At 41.6% G+C, this 12,636-nt stretch overlaps 1 protein-coding gene and 1 long non-coding RNA gene across 1 annotated transcript in view; both read right to left on the bottom strand.

Annotated features, from left to right (window-relative positions):
• Nucleotides 1-12,636, bottom strand: part of Erich1 (glutamate-rich 1) — a gene marked incomplete at its 5' end in the record, with an annotated part of 52,793,804 nt that overhangs the window by 10,292,158 nt on the left and 42,489,010 nt on the right.
• LOC120097505 (uncharacterized) overlaps nucleotides 1-12,636 on the bottom strand; it is a 97,413-nt gene that overhangs the window by 20,321 nt on the left and 64,456 nt on the right. The gene's annotated exons all lie outside the window — the stretch shown is intronic.

Here is a 12,636-nt window from a genome sequence, read left to right as displayed (position 1 = left end):
TAGAAATAATAGGAAGAGAGAGAGAAGAAGAAACCAAAGTAACAGACAAAGAAAATATTTTCAACAGAATCATAGAAGAAAATTTCTCTAACCTAAAGAAGAAGGTGTGTATCAAGGTACAAGTATACAGAACACCAAATAGACTAGACAAGAAAAGAAGTTCCTCTCAGCAATGATAACCAAAACATTAAAGGTAAAAGACAGAATACCAAAAAGTGCAAGAGAATAAAACCAAATAGCATAAAGGTAAACCTAATATAATAACACCTGACTTCTCGATTGAAACTCTAAAAGCCAGAAAGGTCTGAATAGATGGTCTATAAACTCCAAGACACCAACTCATAGACTACTATACCCAGCACAACTTTCAATAACAATAGATGTGGGGGAGAAAAAAATCCATGATTGTTGCAGGATATTTGGCACACTGTGAACCCAAGTGTTATTTACTGTTTCCAGTTGTGGTATGCCTCAGCTTTAGCACACACCTTTCTGCTTGAATATTGTTAACAAGATTAAGTAAAATCAACCCCAGGTCCAGAGGTGAAGCAAACGACCAGTTGACAAGAAGTGAACATAGAACTATTAAGAAGAAAAAAAACAGAGAGATTAAGAGCGAATCAGGAAGACAGAGTCAGAAAGACGCACAGAAGTAAAAAGGAAGGGCATTCCATTTGAAGGAGGTTTTTTGAGCACCTGTGAGAGAGAGGACTGCTGGTGGGACATCAGCTGATAAGGAAGGTCAGCTGGGTGCTTTCCCTGCCTCTCTGAGCTAGCAGATTTTCACCCCAGCATCTAGATCCTGAGTCTTCATTGGTAAAAATCAAATGATTGAGATTTTGTTAAATAATAATAATTAATGATAATTAATAATAATAATAATACAAAATTTAAGCAGCAAGAGACTAGATGGCTCAGGGACTAGGATAAAACCAAATATTAGTGTTCCACTAAAGGAAAGTAGCAATAAAATGGCTCCTGATGACATTCTGCTATATTCATAGCTCAGCGTCTTGCTAAGACATCATCAGAGAGGCTTCTTCCCATCAGAGAACCAGATGGGAACAAATACAGACACCCACAGCCAGACGATATGTAGGGACTGGGAGCCCTCAAAATACTCAGCTCTAAACAGAATGTCTCCATCAAATCCCTCCCCTCGGGGCACAGGGAACCCAGAGGAAGAGGAGGCAGAAAGAGTGCAAGAGAGATGGAGGACACCACGGAGATAAAGCCTTCTAAACACATCAAAACCAGCACACACATGAACTCATAGAGGCCGAAGCAGCATGCACAGGCCCTGCACAGGTCTGTACCGGGTGGGATGCTCAGGTTGAGATGATTCCCTAATCAAGAAGTGGTCTCTGACTGATAACCACTTGGAAATGAAAATTTAGATTTCTCCAATAGAGTCTCACTGGAGAAACAAATAACGGGCCACATGCCCAGCTATAGACAGTCAACACAAAACAAACATGATAGAATAGACAGTGAACACAAAGCAAACATGGCAGCATCTATGAGGGTTGCTTGTCTCATAATGTTATGTAAGGCTTTCCCCTTTTTAAAATTTCTTCTTCTTCTTCTTCTTCTTCTTCTTCTTCTTCTTCTTCTTCTTCTTCTTCTTCTTCTTCTTCTTCCTCCTCCTCCTCCTCCTACTCCTCCTCCTCCTCCTCCTCCTCCTTCTACTTCTTCTTCTACTTCCTCTTCTACTTTTTTATACTACAGATTATATATATATATATATATATATATATATATATATATATATACATAGGCTTCCAGTTTGGTGTTTTTCTGGGATTTCTGAGTGTGTGAATGAGTGGGTCTCTGCATCTATATCTGTTTTTGTGCCTTTGGATCTTTTCCTTCTGTTTTTTTTTATTTTTTCTTATTCCTATATGTTTGTTTTTATTTTATCTTATTTTATTTTTATCCCATAGAACCCTATTTGTTTTCTAATGAGAGACAGAAAGGAGATAGGTCTGGATGGGAGGGGAGGTGGAGAGGAACTGGGACGAGTAGAGAGAGGGAAAACCGTAATCAGGATATAGTATTTGAAAGATCTATTTTCAATAAAAGAAAAATATATAATTTCAAAAAAATGAGGTAATATTTCTATATGCTCTGGACCATTAGAAAATTTAGTAAGGTAAAAGGCCTTTGAATTTTAGTTGGATTTATTTCTCATCTCTGATGTGCATGTGCTTTACCAGCAAGTCCAAAGTGGTTGCTATCTCTTGCTTGACCCAATCAGCATAATATCTTCAATATAATGGACCAACATGATACTCTATGGAAGAGACACACAATCAAGGTCCCTCATGAACTAAGTTATGACAATGGCTATAGAATTGATGTTCCCTTGAGGTGGACTAATAAAGGTGCATGGGTGACCTTGCCAGCTAAAAGCAACTTCTTTTTGCTGTCTTTCTGATCAAGAACTAAGAGAGAAGCATTTGCAAGATCAATAGCTCCATATTGGGAGACATGTTAATCTGTTCAAGTAAGGAAACCACATAGTATTGAAGCTGCAATTAGTCATCCCTTGATTGGGCTTGTGATAATCAACTGTCATTCTCCTGATCTGTCTTCTGCACAGACCACATGAACAGTTAAAGGGTGTTAAGATGGGAACCACTACCCCTTGCTAATCCTGGACGGTGATGCCAACTTCTGTAATCCTTCTAGAGAGGTGACACTGTTTTGGCTTCACTATTTCCCTGTTAGAAGCTTCTCTAATGGCTTCTATTTTCCTCCTCAATGCACCAGTTAGGGAACCAACATGGGTATTCTTCCCAGTTATATGTTCTGGGACTAAGGAAATGACCAGAGGATGAGTTTAGGGACCCACTAGACCCACCGAGAGTCAGACTTTGACTAAAACTCCATGAATCATCTGACCTCTATGTGCTGTTACTTTAACTGGAGGGGCCATAGTGCTTCTGTGAGTCTCCTGGAATCCATGTCAATTCAGTATTAGTCTCTAGTAGCCTTTGCAATGTCTGATTATTTCCTTTTTCCCAATGTAGTCATCTTGATAAAATAACATGGATCCCTTTGGGGGAAGGGAAAACATTAACAGTTGGGGAAGGATGGGAGACAGATTCATAGTAAACCTTTTCAGTGTTGTCACATGGTCTTTCCTGAAGGACACTTGGCCTTGGCTTCGCTTCATTAAATGGGTTGTGTATTTATAAACTGGCTCGGGTCTGGAAATTGTCTGATGGGCCTTGAGCCTCTGTTGCTGCACTTCAAGGTAGCCTTTCATTAATTTGTTCCAAATGTTTATGCTTATGCATATCAAGTAAGAACTTAGTAGGCTTCCTATCTATTTCATCACTGGGAAGACCATGATTAATAGCCAGGGCCAAAGGTCTACACAATTCAAACTATTATAAATATCATGTTGGCTACAGTGTCCATTACGGTAAGTACCCTCACCTTGCCTTTGATGATTCAGTGCTACCACTTGGCCCCTTGTTACTCTGGGATCCAATTAGAACACCTGCATTTAATTCATACAAATGAGCAGCTGCACCTCTACCATAAGGTCTAGCACAAGGAGAGCAATGACAGAGCTCTTCCATTATGGCGGTGGCCCTCTCACCGATTTATGCTTTCGTGAAGGGTGTAGTTCAGGCCCTTCCATTGTATAAGATGAGGGTTAACATTGTAAACTTAATTTAAGCATTCCAATTTGCCCGAGCTTTAAAATTCCTCCATCAACATTAAGCCAAGGGATATGAAGCACCTCCAGCTTATTTCTCATTAGGTCATCTTTTGAACTGTGTGTTGGCCAATCAAATGAACTCTTTGCACCGTCGTTAACTATGTGAGCTATAACATCAAACCTAGACTCTCTACTCAATGGTCCTACATCAGTAAAATCAGACTGATCCTCTCTTACGTCCTTTCTGCCATTATCCTACATCCTTAAAATCCATTCCCACACATAGTCCCCAGACTTCTGCTTGAATGGATTAGAAAACTCATTAAGTTCTTTAGTGGTAAAGCACAACCCTTCATGGACACTTTTTACCTCACCTCTAGAGGGCTGGAGAGATGGCTCAGTGGTTAAGAGCACTGACTGCTCTTCCAAAGGTCCTGAGTTCAAATCCCAGCAACCACATGGTGGCTCACAACCATCTGTAATGGGATCCGATGCCCTCTTCTGGTGTGTCTGAAGACAGCTACAGTGTACTTATAAATAAATAAATCTTGAAAAAAAATGATAAGGTACTTGAAAATAAAAAAAAGGGAGCTACCTCACCTCTAGAATCTTATTATAGGTCTAGAGTCAAAGATGGGCACCGAGGGACCTCAGTGTTATCTGGCTTAGCATCCTTTTCAGGAAAGGGCTTGGTTGCTTCCACAAACCATGCATGGCTACATCCCTGAGGCAAGGTCAGAGAAGGTACTTCATGGGACAGGGGTGGGATCCAAATTCCACATTAGTGTAAGTTTGTTAGAAAAACAAAGCTAATGAAATAGGATTCACTGTATTGACTTACATGATTGTTCTAAGTAGCCCAACAATATCTGTCTCATGTTGGAGACACTACTCAGTCCAAGAGGATGATTACTTCAGCATTGCCAATCTGGTGTTTGAGGCCTGTAGAGTCCTATGCAGTCACCGGTCTTCAATCCATGTTAGAAGGCCAGAAGCTGAGTTCTGATATCGGTGAAGGGATCCAGCAGCAGCAGCAACATGGCAGATGAACTTGCCAGTGAGGTCAAAGGCAAGGGGTATAAGTAAAGATTCTTTCTTTGACCTCATTTTACCTGAGCTGCATGGGGTGGGGGTCCTCACCACTTCAAGTAGCCTGACCAAGAAAATCCCGCAATGGTGTGTCCCAGGAGGCTCGCCTGTTAGTGGGTTCAAGATCTAGACAAGTTGACAAATGTGTTTAATCATTACAGCGACCCTATTCAAACCACAGATAAAAGATTCTTCTATAGCCACTTTTTCAGCAAAAATCTAAAGGTGCCAGGCCAGAAAGGGACAAAACACGTAGATGGGAGGGGTTGAATTAAAAAGGAAATAGTACTGTTATTGTGGACATAACACTGTGCATATGAGAATCTTGAAAGAATCCATGAGTTATTAGATTTTTTTAAGCAAAACTGGATATAGGAAGTGGTACTACTGTAGGGTAAGACAGAGTAGTTTATATTGATCTTAGATAGATTATATTAACATTCCAATAAATACCAACAATGACATACATTTTACAAATCTGGTGATTTGGAGGCACTAACAGTGGGGCAGAGGAGGAAAGCAATCACAAAGTAGCAAAGGGTCAACATTAAATGAAGGAAACCACTGGATACTGTTTTCTATCTAAGTGCAAGGATAGAGGTCTACCTTTGTCCTTCACACATATGCACACATACAAACACATGCATATGCTATATATACAGCAACAATAATAATGTTTAAAGGAAGCAAGAAAGGAACAGATTTCAATAACCTGAAAGACAATGTTGAACATGCTAACATGTATTAAGAATTCCAGAAGGCAAAGAAAGAAAAGATAGAAACTTAAAGGAAAAAATACCAGTGTGTCTGGTAAGACACCATGTAGACCCCACTTTGGAGGATAAGCCATGATTGCTGGTCCAAGGTCAGCCAGGGCCACAGAGGAAGATACTGTCTAAGAAGTAAAGAAGGAAGAGAAATATGCTCAGGCATTATTAACTCTTGGGGAGAACCCTGACCTACAGGTACTGGGAATTTAACAAATCCTAAGTAGTTTAAATATCATCAAGAGGAAAGAAAACATTATTTTTAATTCCTTAAAATGAAGAAACTCTATTCATCAAATGGTACTACAAAGGTTCTTAAAGGACAAGACATGGAGCGCAAGGAGATTGTGTGAAATCAAGGACATACTCCAGAATATAAAGACGTTCCTACAGACCAATCACAAAGGAGGTCTACCAGGAAGTGGGGAAAGTCTGAGACAAAATAGAAAAAAACTGTATGGCGAATAAACTTTCAGAAAGAGCTTGTTCTCATCATACGTTAACAAAGCCTGATGGCCACTCTTGGCTGTCAGCCTGACGATGTCTGGAATTAGCTAAAACCCAAGTGGCTAAAAATGCGTGTGGGGACATTTTTTCTTTATTGCTTCATTTGAGGTAGGAAGATGCATCCTAAATCTGGATCATTTGAGGTGGGCAGACGTACCTTAAATCTGGCACACCTTCTGGTGGCAGCCTATGTAAAGAACATGGAAGAAATTTCCTCTCTGCCTGCCCTCGCTGAAGCAGGCAAGTCCATTCCATCACTGGCATTAGAGTTCACTTCTTCCAGATGCTAGGTAAAGACCAGCTTCGACTCCAGCCCCAAGGCCCAAGTAACTACTAGATTCTTGGACTTTCCATCAAGAGACATTATTGTAAGAATAGTGATTAATACCTGAAAGCCACTCTAATTAATCCCAAATATATAGTTGATCTACCAGTTGTTTCTCTAGAAAACTCTAAGGAATACAATGAATTAAAACTATGATGAAAAATGTAAAACTATAAACTTTCTGCAACTATATACTATCCCATAGTTATACATATTACATATACATATATATACATAAACTCATATATGTTTGTGTATCTTCTTATGAAATGTCTATTAAATCTTTTTTTAAGTCTAGTTGTTTATATACAATGGAATTTTGAGAGTTCTTTATGCTGGATACAAGCTCCTCATCAACTCTCTCTCCCCCTCTCTCCCTCCCTCCCCCCTCTCTCCCTCCATATATACACACACACTCTCTCTTTATATATATATATATATATGTATGTATATATAATACATATATATATGCTCACACACTCACATACACTCACAAACACTCACAAACACTCACAAACACACACACACACACACACACACACACACACACACACACACACACACACTCTAGGAGTTCTCCCTGCTTCTTTTTTTTTTTTTCCCGGAGCTGGGGACCGAACCCAGGGCCTTGTGCTTGCTAGGCAAGAGCTCTACCACTGAGCTAAATCCCCAACCCCCTCCCCCTGTTTCTTGCTGAGTACTATTTCATTGCATGAGTGCATCTCGGTTTATGCATCAACTCCTTGACAGGCATTTGGAACGGTTCCATCGTTTGGCAATTATGAGCAAAGCTTCTAGCACACACTTGATGAAAATCTTTTTTGTGGAGATAGACTTTCATTGCTCCTGGATAAATGTGTAGGTGTGGCATCATTGGGTCATAGGGTAGGTGTAATTCTGACTATAAAAAATAAATCTGTCAACAGCCTTCCACGGTAGTTTTTGCATTTCACATTGGACACAGCAACAGCCTTGTGGGAGTTTTGTCTCTTTCACATTCTCGCCAAAGCACAAGGCAGTCAGTCTTTAAACTTTTTAGCAATCCTACTATGTGCTGTGGTGGCTTATATTTTTAATTTACAGTTAAGGGATGCAAAATTTTGACTAATGCTATTAAGATCTTTTTGTAGATATATTGAAGCTTGTGTGTCTTTTTATGAAGTGCCAACTAAATCTTTTTAAGTCTAGTTGTTTATATATGATGTTGTTTATATATGATGTTTCTATATTTAGTTGTTTATATATGATGGAGTTTTGAGAGTTCTTTATCCTGCATACAAGCTCCTCACTGGCTATAGTCTACTAATATTTTCTTTCAGGATATGACTTAATTTTTTATTTTCTTAAAAATGTCTTTGAATAAGTTCTGAATTTGAAGTTTAATTTATGGGTCTTTCGGGCTTGAACTTTATGTTTACTAAATCTTTTGGGGGCATCGAGCTTTGGGTTTTATAATTGTTTTTTGCTTGCCTCAAATCGTGATGATGTTTTTCTTTTCAAACGTTAAATTAAAACTTCATTGTAAATGACTTCCAAATAAAAAGCATCATACAATGAGGTTAACCAGACCCAAGGTCTACAGATCTCAGGGAACTCCTCTACCTCTAAAGCTGTAGAGCTTCTTACATTATACTTTCACTGTCAAATACATTTTATGCCAGCAAAAATTATATATTTTATCTGCCATCAAAACATAAAAGTTTCGTGACAGAGTTCACACAAGAAAAGCAACTAGCTTTTTGTCCTCCTTGACGACACCTTAAGTGTCCTTCACCTGTATCCAATCCTTCTCATCACGTAAGGATTACCCCTTCTCGTTCACCCTTCTACGTGTTATGCTGTGGTCACATGCACATTTGTGTACCTATATTCACACGTATATAAAAGCTGTTGACAGGTTTATTTTTTATAGTCAGAATTACACCTACCCTATGACCCAATGTTGCCATGCCTACACACTTATCCAGGAGCAATGAAAGTCTATCTCCACAAGAAAGATTCTCATCAAATATGCGCTAGAAGCTTTTTGCTCAAAATTGCCAAATGGTGGAACCGTTCCAAATGCCTGTCAAGGAGCTGACGGAGAAACTGAGTGCACTCATGCAGCGAAGTAGTACTCAGCAAGGAACAGAGGAAGCTCCCAGAACATGCAAGAACGCAGATGACTCTCAGAAGCATGGGGCCAAGGGGAAGAAGACAAGTATCAAAGCGTACGTTCTCAGTGATCCATCTACTGGACATCTGAAGATGACAACATAATAGAAAGTAAAGAAGCAGTGGTGGGGCAAGAACTCAGGGCCATGAGTCGACTTGGGTGATGTAAATAATCTATCTTAACCATGATAATGACTGTCTCATGGTATACAGCTGTCAAACATCCCTGAGCTCGTGTCAAAAGGAGAAACACTTTGCTGTGTATAAATCATACACCGAGAATTTAAAACTTTGCTGTATTTGATTTTTCTAGGGTTTCATTTAATCAGTTGTCATTATGTTTATGTCTCCACGTGTGCATGGTGTGTGGTTTTGGGGGGAGGGGGTCCCACACCACTGCCTGCGTGTATAGGTCAGAGGATAACTTTGTGGAGTCAGTTCTCTCCTTTTATGTTTTGATGAGTTTCAGGGATGGAAGCAAGGTCTCCAGATTAGCATAAGAATCCACTGAGTTGGCTAGCTAACCCTAGGGTTTAGTTTTAAATATTTAACTAGGAAAAAAAAATCTGTTATAAGGTGCCTTAAATGCTCATTAGACTAACAAAATGTTAAGTCCATCAGCACCGAAGGTTGACAAAGGAAAAGCCACAGGAATGGCTGCAAGCTGCGTGCTCAGCAAAGAAGTTGTTAGCTTGGAAGGCCACTTGCTTCTAGGGATCGAGTATGAAAAGAAGGAAAGGATACGGGATGAGGAGAAAGAGCTTAGGTGTAGAGAAGCTGCATCTTCCACGTGGGTGCCTAGAGTGAGAAATGGCCACTGAGTGTGGTCCGAGTGTGGTCCACAGTGCCCAAGCTTCTGTTACCTCAGTCTTCATAGCCATCAGCTGTTGGGAAGCTGAGGTCTAAGGTGCTAGCTAATCTACAAGAGAGGTGGGTTCTGAAAGGTGCCAAGTTGGCAACACACCTTGAGATCCACCACACAAGCATACACACATGAGTGATGGTGTCATACACATCCCTGTGTGACATAGCCCCTGTGGGTACAGCATGGTAAAGTGGGAGGTATGATTGCCCTATGAGCCAGCATTCTGCTCCCAAGAGTGTAGCCTACTGAGGCAAGTGACCATGCATACAGGGACACAGGCCCATCCTCTCACACACACACACACACACACACACACACACACACACACACACACACACATACACACCATTCTATAAACCACTCGAAAGTTTGAGTAATGGAATACACACACATTCCTATTGTGAATTCACTAATATATCACTGTGTGTCAGCAAAATCATTATCAAAATGCAAAAAACACAGCATGTCTTGTATTGATAGAAAGCAACAAGCAAAAACATGAATAAATCTCATGTCTTGGTCCAGGTTTTTATTGTTATAACAGAATCCCCCAAGATTAGGTAATTTATAAAGAAAAGGGGTTTATTTTGGCTTATAATTTTGGAGGCTTCATGATCCTTGTGAGGGCCCCAGGCTATTTCAGCTCCTGGGAGAAGACAGAAGAACTAGAAGGCTCTGGAGAAAGAGGGAGGGGGCAGCCTGTCCGATAGCTTACTGACTCTTATAACAGCACCCTTAACCTGCCCACCAGGACTCCACCCTCTGGCCCAGATATACCCAACAAGGCCAAACTGTAACACAGCTCTTTGTACAATCAAGGCTCCAGCCCCTGACCTTTTGAGGGACATGCTGTCATCACAGCACTTAGAAACAGTATGTTAAGTAAGGAAAAAGGAATAATCTACTTACAGAGTATAAAGATTTAACATCAGCTGAACTAAGACCTGTATGGGAATATGGGCACCCCCCATTCCAGCCCGCTTTGCCTCTCTCAACTCCACAGATAGATACTGTTTATCCACATTGAAGTTTTCTGCCTACTCAGCTTCTGGCAAAGCTAAAGGCACCATTTTTATTGGCTCAAATGACGATTAGGATTTGTGGCAAATTAAAGTATCTTTAATTGTGAGCATTGTCGCCTAGACACATTGTTGCACGTAGACAAGACTGTACCATAGTGAGAAGAGAATCTTCAGGTGCACTGGGAAATCAAGCTCTCTAACAACTTCTTTGCTTTGCTTTGTCGAAATAGACCGGAGTTGAGCTCATAACATCTCTGAAGAATGTAAAATGTAAGCTATAGATCTCTGAGGAGAAGCAACAAGAGATTTGCACAACGGCCAGGGTCATCATGACTACTTTGACACATGCAGTAGTGTTGGAGAGACCAACTCAACTCCTAGCCCTTTATGTGTGATGCTTTTGTGCTCAATAATCAAGCTATATCTATAGGTTAGGGCACTTTCCTTTTTGCACCTTATATTTCACGATAAAAAGGGGAGGGAATGGTACACACTTAATCGTTCAAGGAACTAGGCAAGTTTCACATGAAAAGAAACGGCTGAAGGGGTAGTTAATGGTCATCAATCATGTAAAGAAAGAAAGCAGATTTGCCACGTGTTTTCCACAGGGCACAGCTAGGACCTTTGAGAAAGAGAGTTGTCTAATAGTACAAGCAGTGAGCATCCAAGCTTATACCCTACCCTGGACAGCTCCATCAGTGGCCAAGGTTGGTACTGCACCCCTCTTGCTGCTCTGAGGCCTTCATAGAGAACTAGAAGGAGCAAGCTGACACCATAAAGGAACAAAGAAGGAGTGAGGATGAGTTTACTTTTAAAGACCAGGTTCTGGTCTGGATGAACTTGTTCTGCTGTGGCCCTCCAGGCAAGGGCCTTGAGAGACTCAACAGTTCCTAAGAGCAGGAACAGCATGAGGGCTGTTCAAGTCATTCGCAGCTGCCCTGAAGTTCACTAGCTTGCATCCCGGGAGATGAGAAGCAGGCTCTGCAGGACAAGAAGTCACAGACAATGGTGCTATAACAGCACGGCCTGGCCATGTGCTCAAACCCATCAGCTCTTTTCATCTCTAGTGTTTTGGTAGGGTGCAAGCTGGAGAAAGGAGTAACTAATAGGATGGGATGGGGTGGGGAGGCGCGGTGGGGGGGAGGTGGAAATACACAGCTGAATCAGACAGAAGACATTTGCACAGAGGCCACAGAGGTCACAGGAAGTCATACGGTCTTCAAGTTGTCCAACCAGAAAGGGCGAAAATGGAATATTTTATCCATTGTATTACAAAGCTTGTATTTCTAGGGGTGTTAATACACCTTGTACTCAGAGGACGCATAGGTGTGATGGTCAAGTGAATGCTTAAGTGTGTCCTGCTTGAGCAGCCCGAAGACTGTGCCCCAGAGGCAGGAGAACAAGAAGCGGGCTGTTTGAAGGAGGTGCATGGTGCCACTGTGCTGCTGAGTTAGATGCATGAGACAGCCACGCTCTGCCTACAGCCTGGACCTTTGTGGCCAAAGCAGCAGGACCAAGTTGCTGAAGCTCACTGCAAGTGACCAGTGCTGTTTCCAGGGCCCCCTTGGGCCAGTCATCATGCCAGAGACCTCGAGTCAACACGCACCCTTTCTTCTCCTCACTGGTCTCTAACTAGTATGTCTCATGTTACCTCGTTTGATGCTACCCTTGGTGCCAGCCTGACTCAGAAGGCAGATCCACTCTCCTTTACCCTCAGCAGCGAGAAGATAGCTGGAGAAGGCTAGCACGACACCTCCATTGGGACCATCCTCAAGAAGGGATGCAGGTGATCTCATCGCTGAGAGGAGCAGCCCAGCCTGGGCAGCCTCATTCCCTTAGCTGTTCTCCCCTCCCTTTAACCTTCCCTGGAAAATAATAAATGGCCTCTACTCTGAGGAGATGTGGCCCCGGGAGCCTCCTGTATATGTTTCTTTTACTCAGCACTGGTTTCCTCAGCAGATCCTTGCTCAGGTTCTATACCTACATACAGTCTCTGGGTGAACGAACCCCAGAGAGAAATGAAAGTACTTCTTCCCCAGGGGTTTGCCTCAGGCTGAGCCCTGCTGCCACCTTCTCCCCGAAGAGGGCAACCTTCCAGTGCCTCCCTTTCCTTCCCTTTGACTGTCAACACTTTTCCAAGATTCTTAATAAAACTGAAACGTCTTCTCCCCCGTTCTGACTCCAAAACAAACCTCCCTGACCTGTGGAAAAGTGTAACTCACTTCATCGCTCCC

Source organism: Rattus norvegicus, chromosome 16 (assembly GCF_021556685.1).
Source record: "Rattus norvegicus strain SHRSP/BbbUtx chromosome 16, alternate assembly SHRSP_T2T, whole genome shotgun sequence".
NCBI lineage: Eukaryota > Metazoa > Chordata > Mammalia > Rodentia > Muridae > Rattus > Rattus norvegicus.
This window is presented reverse-complemented; position numbering and strand designations above follow the sequence as displayed.